The sequence below is a fragment of the Lygodium microphyllum genome, chromosome 21, assembly GCF_053477565.2.
Source record: "Lygodium microphyllum isolate KBCC chromosome 21, Lygodium_microphyllum_v1.1.10, whole genome shotgun sequence".
Classification (NCBI taxonomy): Eukaryota; Viridiplantae; Streptophyta; class Polypodiopsida; order Schizaeales; family Lygodiaceae; genus Lygodium; species Lygodium microphyllum.
In genome coordinates, this window is record NC_141155.1 from 33,801,812 (window position 1) to 33,818,116 (window position 16,305).

A 16,305-nucleotide genomic window follows, 5' to 3' on the forward strand; every position below is an offset into this window, starting at 1 on the left:
AAAGATCTTAAAGCTACAAACCAAGGCGAGTGATTCGTTGACCACGAAAGCATACTAGAAGCCAAAATCACGTCTGTGATGGTCCCTAAAAAGTCACAAGGTGCGCCTGCAGGAGGATCATCTCCTAGTATTCATGTGGATATCTCACCGATCCCACAAGTCCAGGTTTTCTTCCTATTTTTGATTTCACGTAGAAGTATTGCAATTATGCATGGTTATTTCATGGACTAGGATGCACTTATGCTTGTCAAATCCACCTAGAAAAATGCGATTGAAATAAATTGGCTATTTGAAATTTACTTGAAGTAACTCACGATACGAAGTTGGTCATTTTTACTTTCAATGGAATGAACGAAGAAGAACATAAGGTGTCTATGCATTTTAGTACGTTATTAGCAAGTTGCTTTTGTTCATTGCAAAGTGACAAGTCTAGAGAAACTAATGACTATCATTACAAAGTCAAAATTATTGTAGTACACCTTTGATTAGGCATGGAAAGATTAAACCACATGTCATATTTTTAGACAAATGTTATTCGTAATGATTCGTAAAGGAAGTTGTTATCAACCGTAGGAAATAGCAAAGCATGGAAAATATTTTAAGGGTTGCATGAAATAGGTCAACTCTAGCTTAAATTGGCATGAATCTCAATTATCTACGTAGTAGTTAGGAAACGTTGCATAATGCACATTCACCATACGAAAGAATTTCATTCATCAGGAGTTGTATTTAGGGAAAGGTTGCATGGTTCATTTAAGCGTAAAATCCTAAAAGCTTAGTGGCAAGATTTGTGAATGCAAGTCCTAGTAGGATCAATGGAAATTATGCCGTAATTTAACATGTGCTTTGGTCTTAATAAGAAAAGTTAGGGATTGTGAATCTAATCGTACGTAGAGACAATGAATCGCGTGCTTACGTGAATTGTGACGTAATGTTACTAGTTTTCCCCTTTTAGATCAAGACAACATCTTTAGGAATGGTTCGTCCTTGTTGTAAGACAAGTAAACTGGATTACCTAAAACACCTAAACCGCAAAGGATTCGCATAGGAAGGTTAAATGGATACAATAAATACTTCAAGTGCTAACTAGGGTTTAGCACGTTGAGGACTTAACCTAGTTTCACACTTGTTGCCAAGTCGAAACCCTCATACATAAAGGTCCTACCCACATTCATGAAATGTGGGGACAATTAGACGCGCTTGCAAGAAACGATCTAGGGTTTCTACCCTAAGGATCACTCGATCAAATGTTGAAACCCGGATTGAGTTGGAATCCCTAGCCTAGTGCAATTGGGAATGGGTTGGATAAGAAGACACCCTAAACCCTGCTTCTTGTCTAATCATGATTCTATGACCAGAAGATGCCATTCGATGGGTGAAATGATCCCACGGAATAGATGCAACACTTGTGCAACAAGTTGCAACATCGCATGATCTTGTGGTTAATCACAAGAGAGTTGCTAATTCCTTGGAATGAGATTGGCAGATTCTTGCACAAGTTTAACTTGCAAGAGGATGAGTAGCCGTTCTTCTACAGCACGTTTCGTGGGGAAAAATTGCCAAGATAAGGGAATTAGGTATTTGCTTGGAAGCAAAGGAATAATCAATAATTTGGAGCGACATGGTCGCCATGATTCACTGTTAATAAAACCTAAGGTATTGGTTAAGTTGGGTTAATAGGGTACGGCCCTAATCCAAGGACAAAAGGGAGAACAGACAAACCCTTGAGGATCTTGCCAAGTTGCAATTGATCCCAGATCGAATGCTGGATGCATTCGGAGAGAAGGATTCACTCCTTAGCAGTTGGCCAAATAACGACCACTGGAAATGATTGTGCTTGTAACAGTTTAGGGAACATTGTTTGCTTTGTTTTCTCAAGGAACTAAAGGATGGAAAGATATCTAATGCTTCAGGTTGAAGGCCTGAAGGGAGAGGCAGCCTAAGTTACCCCCGACTATCTGTCTGACCCTAACCAAAGCGGTTGTTAGCTGCACCGGGAATGTGGACCGAACGCGCCACGTGAGGTCTCTCCGTTGGGCACTACTTGGAGCGGGAGGATACTTGGGTGCCAGGGGGGCTCTGCCTGTAAATCCCTCACCTTTCGGGCCCTACATAAAAGGCCGACGTAACTCGGGATTGGATCTCGAGGCCTGCATACTAGTTTACAGGTAGAGTCTTGGATTAGTAATCCATGTGGATTGCTGGATAGCCTTCGGACAGATTATGGATTAGCCTGGTGGGGCTGGACTTTATGGATGTATTCCAAACATAAATAAGATAACATGTTGAAAAGGAACTTGTTTGACAATGCTTTTGTATGTCAAGTACTAAGATTACGTGAAGGAACCAGTGTCTAACTGGCTAATTAATGAAGTTGCTTGATGCATGTCCAACTAAATGTGGTAGGTAATTAGACAACCAAAGCAACCTTGAGGAAAGTGCGGTGGATGTGGCCATGGGTCCTCCTATGGATGGGTGGTCCCAGTTGGCCGGGAACTTTTCTCAATCATAATGGACAGCAAGGAGATCTTCTTAAAGGAAATGAATAGTAAGGGCGCTGACCTAGAGTCTAGGTTACAATAATCCCGGTTTATGTTGTTTTAGGGGAACAGAATGGGACTATGCCTTATGGCATAGAGGTCGAGCCTTGCATCCCTCTCATTTCCCATTCTCCTTGAACCAAGTGCAGCGTGAATCCGCTTCGGCCCTAGTGTTTCTGCGTAAAATAGTTCCCTTGGGGTTCGACGCTAGTTGCCGTTTATGAAAATGACTATTAGGAGAAACCCTGATTCACGTCGGTACTAAGTGGAAACGGCCGGAATACTTCTGCTATGTGGCAGATGCAAAAAGTCCTAGATCGCAAACCCCATAACATTCCATGGGAGCGCCGAGCAGAGCTTTCTAGACTCTCTTTCCAATGCACTGCTAAGATATGTCCTGAAAGGGAAGAGGTGCACACATTAGAGTTGGTATTAGAATGAACCAACCAAGGATTTGTTTTTATCAAAAACCTTAATAAGAAGAAGTAAAGCAAATGTTGTTGTTAAGAAAATTTCCTTACTTTCGATGCTGTCTTGCAGAATTATGAGGCATGGAACAAGTTCTTAGTGTTCCGAGTCATGTTTATGACCGCGATGCTTTCCTCGGATTATCGACAAAGGATCGATATAATGAACATCCTAGGCCGTATTTATAATCCATCACCTTTATACGTGGAACGGAGGTGGATGGGTGACTCAGGAATCTACTACATAGCTGCCCACCGGTTTGCGTACCTTCAAACCAACCTAAAGAGGATCAAGTTGTTGGAGGACCTGAAGATCGTGAAGCTATTCATTTTTGTTCAAGCTCATGTAAACTCAACTTTACATATCGAAGGTCGAAGGGTTGAGCTGAACTCATATGTATATGAGGAAGTGACCCGCATAATCCCCGCCGACAGGATCAAGGTGTTGGAACATTACGAGAAGAATGGGTACCAAAAGAAAAGGATACCCTTATCTTTCGATGACTTATCGATTCCTGAAGATCCATGACCCGAAACCATACTATTATCCAGTTCCCGTAGCTAAATGTAACACAATATTATTCTCCCGGAACTAATGTAATAATTGCTTTATCATCCCAGGAATTATTGTACTCCGAAAGGGTTATGCCCATATAAATGAAATAAGACTTCTTTTTATCAATGTTTGTCTTGTCTATGAGAATTGATACAAATTTAGGTGGCTTGGTTTCTTAGCTGAAAGCTGAATTGGGTATAAGATATAATCATAACGATTAGCGAGTTGTAACATTAAGAATCCTCAATCCAGGCACAACCCCAGGTACAGATTCTCAGTCCACCCCCTACATCAAGGACGACCGTGATCCAGGAGAAGAAGTTTCTTCTCAAGCAGATCAAGCCACCAGAATTTGACGGAAAAGGTAGGACTATCCAAGCAGATGCTGAGATTTGGAAAGAGTCCATCGAAGATTACTTCAAAGTGGCCCCTACTGCACCTGCCAAGCAGGCTATGCTTGCCAAGCTCAAGCTCACCGGCGAAGCCAGACTTTGGTGGAAGCAATGGTGCAAAGATCAAGGGATCTCGAAAGGATCTCTTACCTAAGAAAAGCTGAAGAAAGCTGTGCAAGCCAAATACTTACCACCTCCATAGTATCGCATGCAGAAAATGAATGAGTTCTACGAGCTGAAACAGCTGGGTCTCACTCTTGACGCATACTACTCAAAATTCGTCTCACTTCTGAAGTATGCACCGCATATGGATATGACACAGCAGGTGTTGAAATTTTGTGCCGGTTTAAACCCACCAGTGAATACCCGCCTTGAATCTATGCACCCAACAGATCTACAGGACGCACTCATTCGAGCTGCGCCCATAATTCAGGAGGTGTAGGCTAGGCCAAGAAGTAACAAAAATTGGTCTTATAATGATTAGAATAGAGAAGCATATAGGCCCCAAGCAAAGAGAGTTCAAGGTCAAAACCGGGTACAAAGAAAGAAAGCAAGGACTAATAATGTCAATAACTTTGTCCCTACCCAAAACAATGGCCGAAATCTCCGTTGTTTCCACTACAACGAGCCCGGTCATTTCAAAAGGCAACGTCCCAAGCTTGGTGGAGGACATCGTCAAGCTCTTTTCCAAGGAACTAGCCGTGGCCAGGGAGCCGCCACCCGAGGTAGAGGGAGAACCGCCTGTGTTGCCAATAGAGAAATAGGCAAAGAAGAAGACCCAACCATGGAAGCAGAGTTTAAGAGGGCAATATTCCATGCTACCCTTCACAAGAAAAGCCCGAATCGCCAGTTTTTGGTGATTCAGACACCATCAGACTATCAAGGTAAAGGTTTCAAAACCTTGATTGATTGTGGCACTACACATTCCTTTATCTCACCAGCTTGTGCAAGAAGATTAGGAATAGCCATAGTAGAAGCACCTACCTTGCTTATGGAATTCCCAAATGGTCGTGAGGTCACTTGTACCAGGCAAACTGCTAAGGTGAAATTCTTTCTGGGAGGAGAGTCGACTTCGGTCAAATTTAGGGTCATGAACCTAGGTGTCCATGAGTTTTTACTCCGGAATGGATTGGCTTAAACCTAAGGATGACCACATTCGTTGTGGAAAGGGCCAAGTTTCCTTTTAAAACTCTAGAGGGGAATTGGTCACAACTCAAGGAGAGGCTGGAAAGTTGAAAATTCAATTGGCTAAAGCATCTCGGATCATAAAGGGAGTTAGAAAGGGACTACCTGTCTACTTGATTAAGCTTAATAAGCTAGATTAGAAGCAGGAGCCTAGTGAAGAACCCTCATGGCTAAAGGAGTACGCGGATGTATTTCATGAAGAGCTGACAGAATTCCTACCTCAAAGAGAAGTGGATCATGAGATCAAGCTAGTGCCAGGAGCTGCGCCAATTGCAAAGAGGCCTTATAGGATGTCCATCCCGGAAGCAGTTGAGGTGAAAGGAGCAACTCAAACAACTGTCAGATCAGGGCTACATCCGTCCTAGCAGTTCACCATGGGGAGCTCCAGTGTTGTTCCAAAAAAAGAAAGATGGAATGCTTCGACTGTGTATTGATTACAGAGGGTTGAATCAATCAACTGTTAAGAAGAAGTATCCTATTCTTGGAATAGATGAGCTTCTTGATCGTCTTCAGGGTGCGAAGATCTTCTCCAAGATTAATCTCAGGTCTAGTTACTATCAGATAAGGATCAAGGAAGAATATATCCCAAAGACGGTGTTCAACACAAGATATGGACACTTTGAGTTCCTAGTTATGTCATTCGGGCTCACGAATGCGCCTGCCACCTTCAACATGTTAATGCAGGATATCTTTAGGCCATATCTTGATGACTTCGTACTCGTCTTCTTCGACAATACCCTAGTCTATTCCAAACAAGAAGAAGATCAAGAATCCCAGCTTTGCATTGTCCTTGAGACAATGAGGGCACACAAGCTATATGCTAAGATGAAGAAGTGTGCATTCTTCAAATGTCAGATTGAATATCTAGGATTCATCATATCAGCAGAAGGAATCTCAGTGGATCCGGCCAAAGTTATAGATGTTCTAGAATGGCCAATACCAACAACTATCAAAGAAATACAAAGTTTTCTTGGATTGACAGGATTGTGTAGGGTCTTTATCAAGAACTATGCTTTGATTGCAACACCTCTTATGGATCTACTAAAGAAGCAAACATCCATTGCATGGTCAACCGCTAAACAATCTAGCTTTGATAGATTAAAGCAAAGTTTGGTATTAGTATCTATCCTGAAACTTTCCGACCTCAGTGGAGTTCGAATTAGTAACTGATGCTAGCACGCTTGCCTTAGGATGTGTGCTCATGCAAGAAGGTCATCCTGAAGCATACTCTTCAAGGAAACTGAAGAGCCATGAGAAGAATTATACTATCCCTAGCCAAGGCAAGAAGTTCGAATCCACGAAGGCAAACCAGAAGTTGAAATCACGATGGCCCCTAAAAAGTCACAAGGCGGAACCGGCAGGAGGATCATCTCCTAATATTCATGTGGATATTTCACCGAACCCACAAGTCCAGGTTTTCTTCCTTTTTTTGATTTACATCGAAGTATTGCAATTATGCATGGTTAACTCGTGGAATTAGGATGCACTTATGCTTGTCAAATCCAACTAGTTTGATGCAATTGAAATTCATTGGCTATTTTAAAAGAAGTAACTCATGATTGAAGATAGGTCATTTGTATTTTTCAATGGAATGAATGAAAAAGAACATAAGATGCCTATGCATTGTTAGCAATTTGCCTTTGTGCATTGCAAAGTAACGAATCTAGAACAACTAATGACTATCATTACAAAGTCGAAATTATTGTAGCACACCTTTGATTATGCATGGAAATATTAAATTGCATGTCGCAATTTTAGACAAATCTTCTTCATAATGATTCATAAAAATATAACTTCATTAATCAAAATAAAATCACTAACCTTGGTAAGTCATCTGACTCATCAGACCCTTCACCAATGTAATCATGGTTACAAACGGCCATGATAAGGCCCATCCTTCTTCTCGCTACTAGCAAGGCTGTGCTTGTTGCAACCTTGACTCATGTTCTAGTCATACTTGTGCCTATGTTGCTGCACATCTTGTGCCCTCTCTCGCGTTGCCACAAAACACCATACTCTCTACTCTGTATCCAATGGAGACCAACTCGACTCACCAAGAGTAATCTAGCCATAGAGCCCAATCAAGACATTGTGTGTAACATGTCTACCTATTCCCTTTAGGACTCTTAGCAGTCCATCAAAAAGGAGGTCTAGAAAGCTCCGCCTGGCACTCCCATGAAATGTCATGGGGTTTGCGATCTAGGACTTTCCGTGTCTGCCACGTAGTGGGAGTATTTTGGCCATTCCCACTTAGGACCGGCCTGAATCAGGGTTTCCCCTAATGGTAGTTTCCTAAATGGCAACTAGCATCGAACCCCGAGCGAACTACTTTACACAGAAACGCTAGGGCCGAAGCGGATTCACACTACACTAGGTTCAAGGAGAATGGAAAATGAGAGGGATTCAAGGCTCGACCTCTCTGCCATAAGGCATAGTCCCATTCCGTTACCCTAAAACAACATAAATCGGGATTATTATAACCTAGACTCTGGGTCAGCGCCCTTGCTATTCATTTCCTTTAAGAAGATCTCCTTGCTGTCCTTTATGATTGAGAAAAGTTCCCGGCCAATCGGGACCACCCATCCAGAGGACGGACCCATGGCAACATCCACCGCACTTTCCTCAGGTTGTTTTAGTTGTCTAATTACCTACCGCATTTAGTTGGACATGCATCAAGTAGCTTCCTTAATTAGCCCATTAGACACCGGTTCCTTCACGTAATCTTAGCACTTGACATAGAAAACCAGTGTCAAACAAGTTCCTTTTCAATAGGTTATTACATTTATATTTGGAATACATTTATAAAGTCCAACCCACACACTTATCCATAATCTGCCTGAAGGCTATCCAGCAATCCACAGGGATTACTAATCCAAGATTCCACCCATAGACTAGTATGCGGGCCTCGAGATCCAATCCTGAGTCACGTTGGCCTCTTGTGCAGGGCCCGAAAGGCAAGGGATTTACGGCCAAAGCCCCCCTAGCACCCAAGCGTCCTCCTGCTCCAAGTAGCGCTCAATGGAGAGACCTCACATAGTGGGTTCGGTCCACGTTCCTGGCATGGCTAACAACCTCCTTGGTTAGGGTTAGGCAGACAGTCGTGAGTAACTGAGGCTGCCTCTCCCTTCAGGCCTTCAACTTGAAGCATTAGATATCTTTTCATCCTTTAGTTCCTTGAGCAAACAAAGCAAACAGTGCTCTCGAAACTATTACAAGCACAATCATATCCAGTGGTCGTTATTTTGGCCAACTACTAAGGAGTGAATCCTTCTCTCCGAATGCATCCAACATTCGATCCAGAATCATTGCGACTTGGAAAGATCCCCAAGGGTTTGTTTGTTAACCCTTATGTCCTTGGGTTAGGGCCGTACCCTATTAACCTGACTTAACCAATACCTTAGGTTTTATTAACAGTAAATCATGGCGACCGTTTTTTTTAATGGCTACTCCTACGTATTTGTAGATGTGCTAAGGAGGGAGCCCTCATCAAAGAACTATGTGTGTGTGTGAAACAACCTCATCTTTCATTAATCATATAGCAAGTATCCTTTGATACCAAGAGGTTCTCCATAAGTGATGAAGCAAGCATGAATAACATGGTCTTACAACTTATCACATTGTGTGTCAGGGACATAGGCATAAATAGGCAACCCAAAAATGAATGAGCATAATTGGGGGGGTTTGTTAAATTATAAGGTATATGGTATGGCTTTAACAATTTGTGTATAAACATGATTTTATATGTAGCATATTGTTGTAATATCCTCCTATTAGAAGGATGGAGGTACCCCAACAACTTTAAGCATGTTGCATGCAGAATTCATAAGAGTTCTATTTTTCCCCCAACAACTTGAAGCATGTTGCATGTAGAATTCATAAAAGTTCTTTTTTGTAGTTTGTGATGCCATTTTGTTTTGGTTTTTTTGCAATGGCAAGTCCTTTTTTTTATACCTTGCTCTTTATAATAATTTTTAAAGAGATTGGATATGTATTCACCTTCATTGTCTAATTGGAGGGATTCTATTTTTTGGCCCTTTTCTTTTCTACATATGCTTGATACTACTCACATTGTTGTAGAATTGTGGAGCTAGTTTTATTGCTAATAAAAGTAACAACGGTAAATCTAGCATAGTCATCTATAAATGTTAAGAGATGCCTATTGCAAGTCAAGGAACGGACGTTCAGGAGGTCACACAAATTTGAATGGACAATTTATAAGGGTGATTCGTATGATCATGAGAAAGTTGGAATATTTTACTGGCCAACTTGTTGAGGAGACAACCTTCACACAATCTAAGATTGCAATTGCAAGGTAAGGTACAGGTGGGCACTAACTTATGGGTTTGAATATGCTTTAGAGTGGCAAGATTTAAGTGCCAAAGGTGGTGATGCCAAAAAAGGGTAGAATAATGGGTATGATTAAAGTCTTTAACACTATAAAGTTAGTAGAAGGCTGACTCTTCTACCTAAAAGGTATAATCAACCAAAGTTTGGACAAGGAACATAATAAAGACTACCATCAAGAAGTGTGTGATTAATTAAGTAGTATGTATGACAGAATTCTAAATAAGTGTCTTCACTAGTAATTTTACTAACACAAATGAGATTTTTGGCAAGAGTAGGTACATTTTAAACATCCCTAATGAGTAAAATTTGTCCATTAGTTACTTCGATGTTGGCATCACCCATGCAACAATCATAAGTGTATCATTGTTCCCAAATCTTACACCTTAAGGTGTATCCAATTCTTGGTATTCACTTATGTAACCTCTATTTGTGGTAAGATGGCATGTGGCCTCTATATCAAGAATCCACATATGAGGTGTGATGATTGAAGAATCATTGAAGGCCATAAAGGCAAGCAAGGCATCATCAAGATCCAAGTAATTGGATTGAGAGATGCTAGGTGTGTCTTTTTCATTTGATTCATTACAAGAAGATTTGGATGCGGTGGCACAATTGGCTTGAGCTTTATCCCTATTTGGGTACCCTTTGGAACAATGCCAACAATCTTTAGATGCATGATTGGACATGTTACAAATGCGGAAATAGGGTGTGCTAGTACTAAAGTTGGGTTTTGAAGGGTACAGTTTAAATTTTTTTGTAAAGGATAAGTGTTTCGGGATGAAAGAAGTTGGGAATTTCTACAGAAATTTCCTTTGGATTGGATGTACATTGCTATTGTGGATGATGAAGATTGTGATTGTTGATTTGCTTAACACATAGAAATTTCTTGTAAAATTAATGGAAGTAGGGTTGGTATTGGCAATGTGGATTGGGTAGATTGTGTGGATGTAAAGGGTTGCTAAGAGGATGGTAGTGCAACAAGACGAAGTATTTCTTGGACATGGGGTGGAAGCTCCAACCTTGAGAGTATAACATCATCTATTTTCAAGCACCAAGATTGTAAAAAATTACCAATTTGTTGTTCTTCTTGCATAATTAAATTAATTAATATTTTAAGACTATGTACCTAACTAGCAACTCATTTTGGCTTGTAGATATCATGTAGTTGCATCCAAATGGAATGTGTGGTGCTTTGCATGTGAACACACTGCTTTTGAGATCATCCATATGAATAAGAAGTTCAAGATGCACACTCAAGTCACGCTCATCCCACAATTTAACATCATTAGCTAATGTGGGATCTATCCGATCAACACATGGTCTACTTCCATCCACAATATCAAGAAGTTTCTATTTTTGAAGGATAATATCCATCATCATGTGCCATGGGTGATAATTCTAGTTGTTGAGTTTGTCCATTTTAAAGGTTTGTGTTGATGTTGATGCTTGCACAAGGGACTTTAAATTAATCCCTATATAGGAAATCTTGTGAAATGTAGAAAATTTTGCAATAGTTTCTATGTGTGTATAGATGTATTCCCTCTATATAACTAGGGAATCACATTCCCCACATCTTATAGTAGGGAATTAAAGGTCAATATACACTATTTTCTACCTTCTTTTAAAATTCCCTATATATGAGATTATAAGAATGCAATTCCCTACTCCTACTTGTAGGGAATAAATAGGTCACTATAAAGATTTCTTTTGTCCTAATTCCCTCTATAACAAATTTTTTTAAGAATGTCATCCCCCAATTGTAATAGTTGGGAATTATAAGTACATAGACAATTGCCTACCTTCACTCAAAATTTCCTTGAATTAAGATTATAAGAAATTCAATGTCTGATCTAGCTATTTAAGATCTAGGTTGTAAACACAATCTCAAAATTAGGGAAACTAGAAGTAATCATATGGAGGTGAACTTAGATCATTTAAGAACCCATCCACCTCCAAACACATAGATACACACACACACACACACACATGAACATGTTGCATGCACATGCACTCACACGCACACACAGACACACACATGACCCTGTTCACTCCTAGTTAAAGGCCTACACAAGGAACTCTAACCAACCTCCTATATAACAAATTCTTATGAAAACTAGTAAGAACATAAATCAAACTAGTAAGAATGGATTTTCATATAATACTTGGTAAATGCAAAATCTACACATTGTGAATTTTCTACATTGCATATGGGAGCAAGGGGTTACTCAAACAACATGGCCTTGCTCCTATACCTTACATTTATAGATGTGTACACATCTATACCCTTCCACTCATACATGTCTGTAGGCATGATGCACATATATACAAACATTATTCTCAAGCAACTAAAGATGCAGCTACATCTACATATTTAGCCTCTCTAGTGGAAACAACGAGACATCGTTGTTTCTTGCTACTCCAAGAAATAAGAAAACCATTGATAAAGAAACAATTTTCACTTGTACAACACATGAGAGCTTGCTGAATCTGCATTTGTATAATCCAAAAGTTGAATTGAATGTAGAGAATTAGAGTTTTGTTGGCGTTAATAAAAATACCCAAAATCTTTAGTGTCTTTCCAATACTTCAAAACTTGTTTAGCATTGCAGTCCAATAATGAAGGCATGGAGAACTAAGATGTTGTCCAAGAAAATTTGCAGCAGAAAAACTTTCATGGCAAGAATTTAAGCCAACAAATTGAAGACATCCAACAAGATTATCATAAGGTTGATGTAATGCCAAATTTTCCATCATTATGCAAAAAGTGAGAGTTCTTGGTAGAGCTCAGAAGACAAGGAGTACTAGTAGAATGTGCAAAACCCAAACCAAACTTCTGAATAATATATTCAATAACTTTGCTTGAAGCAAGAATAAAACACCCTTTTCTTGATAGCATTGAGTCTAAATACCAAGACATGAGTTCATGTCTTCAAGATCCACCATATCAAATGCAAAAAATAAAACATTGTTTCCTTGTTGAAGGAAGTTGAGATTGTTAGAAACAAGCATGGTATCATCCATATATAGAGCAAGAATAAAAATTTTATCATCTTAGCGCTTGACATATAAGTTCGAATTTGAAGAACAAGAGATAAAACCTTATTTAGTAAGAAAGAGATCAATCTTTTGATACCAAGCTCATGAAGATTGTTTGAGACCATAAAGTGCCCGATGAATTCAGCAGGCAAGATTTTCCTTATGTTTGACTACAAATCCCTCTGGTTACTCCATGTTTATCTCTTACTTTAAATTTCCATTAAGAAAATTAGTTCATACATCCATTTGGTAAACCTCCAAATAAAACTCAATAGAAAAAACTAACAAGACGTAAATACTGGTAATATGAACAACAAGTGAGAAAGTTTCTTGATAATCAACTCCTACAATTTGTGAGAAAATTTTGGCAAGTAGCTTTGCTTTGAATTGGTCAATGGTTTAAGCTATTTTTTGTTCTTATAGACCCACTTGCATTTAACAATAGTATGTCTTGGTGGTAACTTAGTTAGAATGCATGTACCTTTAGAGGGAAGAGATTCATACTCAGCTTCCGTAGTCTCTTGCCATTATTGCTTTTGTGAGAATAACATGGCATCACTATAGGAGACAAGCTCTTCACAAATATTGAGAGCATTCTAAAAAATATCAGCATCATAAACATGATAGATACCATGCTCATTTTAAATTGGAAGATCAACATAAAGATCAACATTGAGGTCATTCTTAGCAATAATAGGTGTAGGCTCTAAATCTTGATTTGAAGTTTCAATATTATCCCATGAAAGAGGTTCATCATCATATAGAAAAGGAAAAGAAGTGAGTAATGACTTTCAATCATCAATGTTCTCTAGTGACCATGTCCTCCCAGCATCCTCTTGAGACCATGTGTGTTGCTCATAAGTTGCAAATTGAAAATAGCATGAACACTTATGATTACCTTCTTGGAGGATGGATCATAAAACTTGTATCCCTTAGAAAATTTTGAATATCCAATGAAAAGAACTTTCAAACCAAGAGAATCATGTTTTTTGCTAGTCTCTTTGGGTACATGAATATAAGCAATACATCCAAAGGTTCGTGAATATGAAACAAAAGGAGTTTCACTTGTCCAAGTAGTAATCAATATTTTACTAGAAGGAGCAATCATAGGAATATAATTTTTCACAAAATTGTTGTTAAGATTTCTTCAACCTAGAAACATTGAGATCAGCCAAAATGAATGATAATACATCACATGGCATTGCGAATAGTCCTATTTTTAGATTTAGTAATACCATTTTGTTGAGGAGGGTACAGAATCGTATATTCATGTGATGAATACCTTGATTATTAAAATAATCATCAAGGTATTCATTTGAAATGTATTCTCCACCATTATCACTACGAAGTTTCTTGATGTGATGATGGATATGAAGTTTTGCAACTTTTTGATATTTCTTAAAAGAAAATAAAGCTTCTGATTTGTTTTGTAAGAGAAAAACAGTGGTGTATCTTGAGAAGTGATTAGTAAAAGTCATGAAATATCGATAGTGAGATTTCGATGGAGGAAAAGGTCTATGTGAGTGTATATGATGAATGCAGGTTTTAGCTAACCTGATTATGTTAGAAAGTTTTTTAACTATGAGATGCTATGGTAAAAGAAGATGTAGAGTCAAAATATGGATATGTTCTCACTGTCAATGTGAGATAATGTTCTATGGGAACATAGTAATGAAAGAAACTAGGTTCTATCTCATATTACAAAACATGCTTGGTGTATTTATGTGATTTGATCATGGTTAACGTGAGGCTTAGTTTCAATCATTCCAAGGAGATATTGTGCTCTAATGAAGTTGACTTTTCCCTACTTCATTTCTGATTTTGAGTTAAACTACATTGATTATGACCATTTCAATCCATACATTACTACAAATCACACTACTACTCTTTTGCATGATTAGTATTGAATAATATTAAGATCAAACACCAAAAGCATTTTCTAAATAAGAATCATGTATGAAAACTAAATGCAATATGTATTTCTGTATATGTATTTCTGTAGCAATGAGATTAGGCACTCACTCTTGAGAATTCAATGTCTTCTTCTTCTTCTCGATTGCTTGATTGATCTCCTGGAGTGCTTTGTGTTTTTTGTTGTCCAACCACTACCTTGCAAGTGATAGCTTCACTCTACGTCAATATTGAAAACATGACTTCTTGCACTGTTGAAAATACTCTTTTTGTTGTGAATATGAAGTATATGATTTGTGTAATGTTGAAAAAAGTCTCTTAGATGTGAATATGGAATAAATGGTTTGTGCAATGCTTTTATCAATGATGAGTGCTTTCAAAATACTAGCCTTTATTTCTATTCTGTGATGCTATATACCTCAAGATTTTGCCTCAAGGCTAAACCTAGCCTTATATTTGTTGTATCATTCTGTAATATTAGAGCATTTTATCAAGTTCTTATACATTGTATTATACTTTACTATATAGAACTTTCCATTATACTGTATTTTCATAGTAAAAGCATTACCATCAGATTTTATGGTTACACTTTTTATAATTTTGCAATAAGTATATGGCTATACAATACTTACAAATACTCAATATGATTTTTCCATAGGATGTAATTTGATTTTCTAACAACACATATCATGATCTTTCATCAATTTATAGATTAGACCATATGGTCAAAAAAATTTCTTGCAATATAAGAAGTACTTTTTGTTATTTTATTCAATACAATTTGAGATTTGGCCATGAGGTCAAATATTTTCTTATAATATAAGAAGTAATTTATGTTCTTTTTTCCAGTATACTATGAGATTTTGCCATGTGGCCAAATCGTCTCCTTAAGCTATCTCTTGACCAAAATAAGGACTCCTATAGTATCACAATATCTTGCAACCAATCAAGCACTTTGTTCATTTTACTACAAGAATGACATTTTGCCATTTGGTCAAATGCTTTCTTATATTATCAACCCTTGCTTACTTCCAAAAGGAAGTGCTAGTTTCTACTTAGAATTCCTTACTTTCTATAATTTGGCCATGTGGTAAAATCTTGTCTTGCAACAAACGAACCACTTTTTTGGAATTTGATCCTAAAAAATTAAGACTAAATCTATGGTGGGTTCAATCACACAAAATTTGGGTATGCTAGATTTGGTTGTATGGAAAAATGTTCTAAGAAAAACATCTTCTATATTATCTCCAAAAAAGGAAGACCATGTTCTACTTGGAACTCCTTGATTACCTACTATATTTATAGGAAGTCTCGCCATGTGGTCAAAACAACAAACAAACCACTTTGTTTCCATTAACCATTTCTTTCATTTCAATTTTTCATTACTTTCTATAAATATCATATCATTTTGTCAAAAATTAGCCACTTTTTTCATTCCACTACAAAATAAAAATTGGCCATATGGTCAAATCTTTCATTTTGTTATCAATGCTAGCATCCAAGAATCCCCCATTCTTGTTTTGTTCAGCCATATGATCAAATCTAATCTCATAAATCTTGCAAACCATGAGACTAATTTTTCATTCCATTATAAAACAATATTTGGCTATATTAGTCAAATCCAATTTCACAGCATGTTACAACAAATGAATCACTTTCTTCATATGGTTATGAAACTAGATTTGGCCATATGGTTAAAACTAGTTTATAGAAATCGTCTTATCTTGTAGGTTTTGCCATGAGGTCAAATCTCCACCTTTCAAGTGTTTTTCACTTTATCTTATATTGATATCTATGGGATTTGCTACATAGCTATATTTGTTTATATGTGAATCTCATATCACAATAAACTGCATCTCCCTTTAACTAGC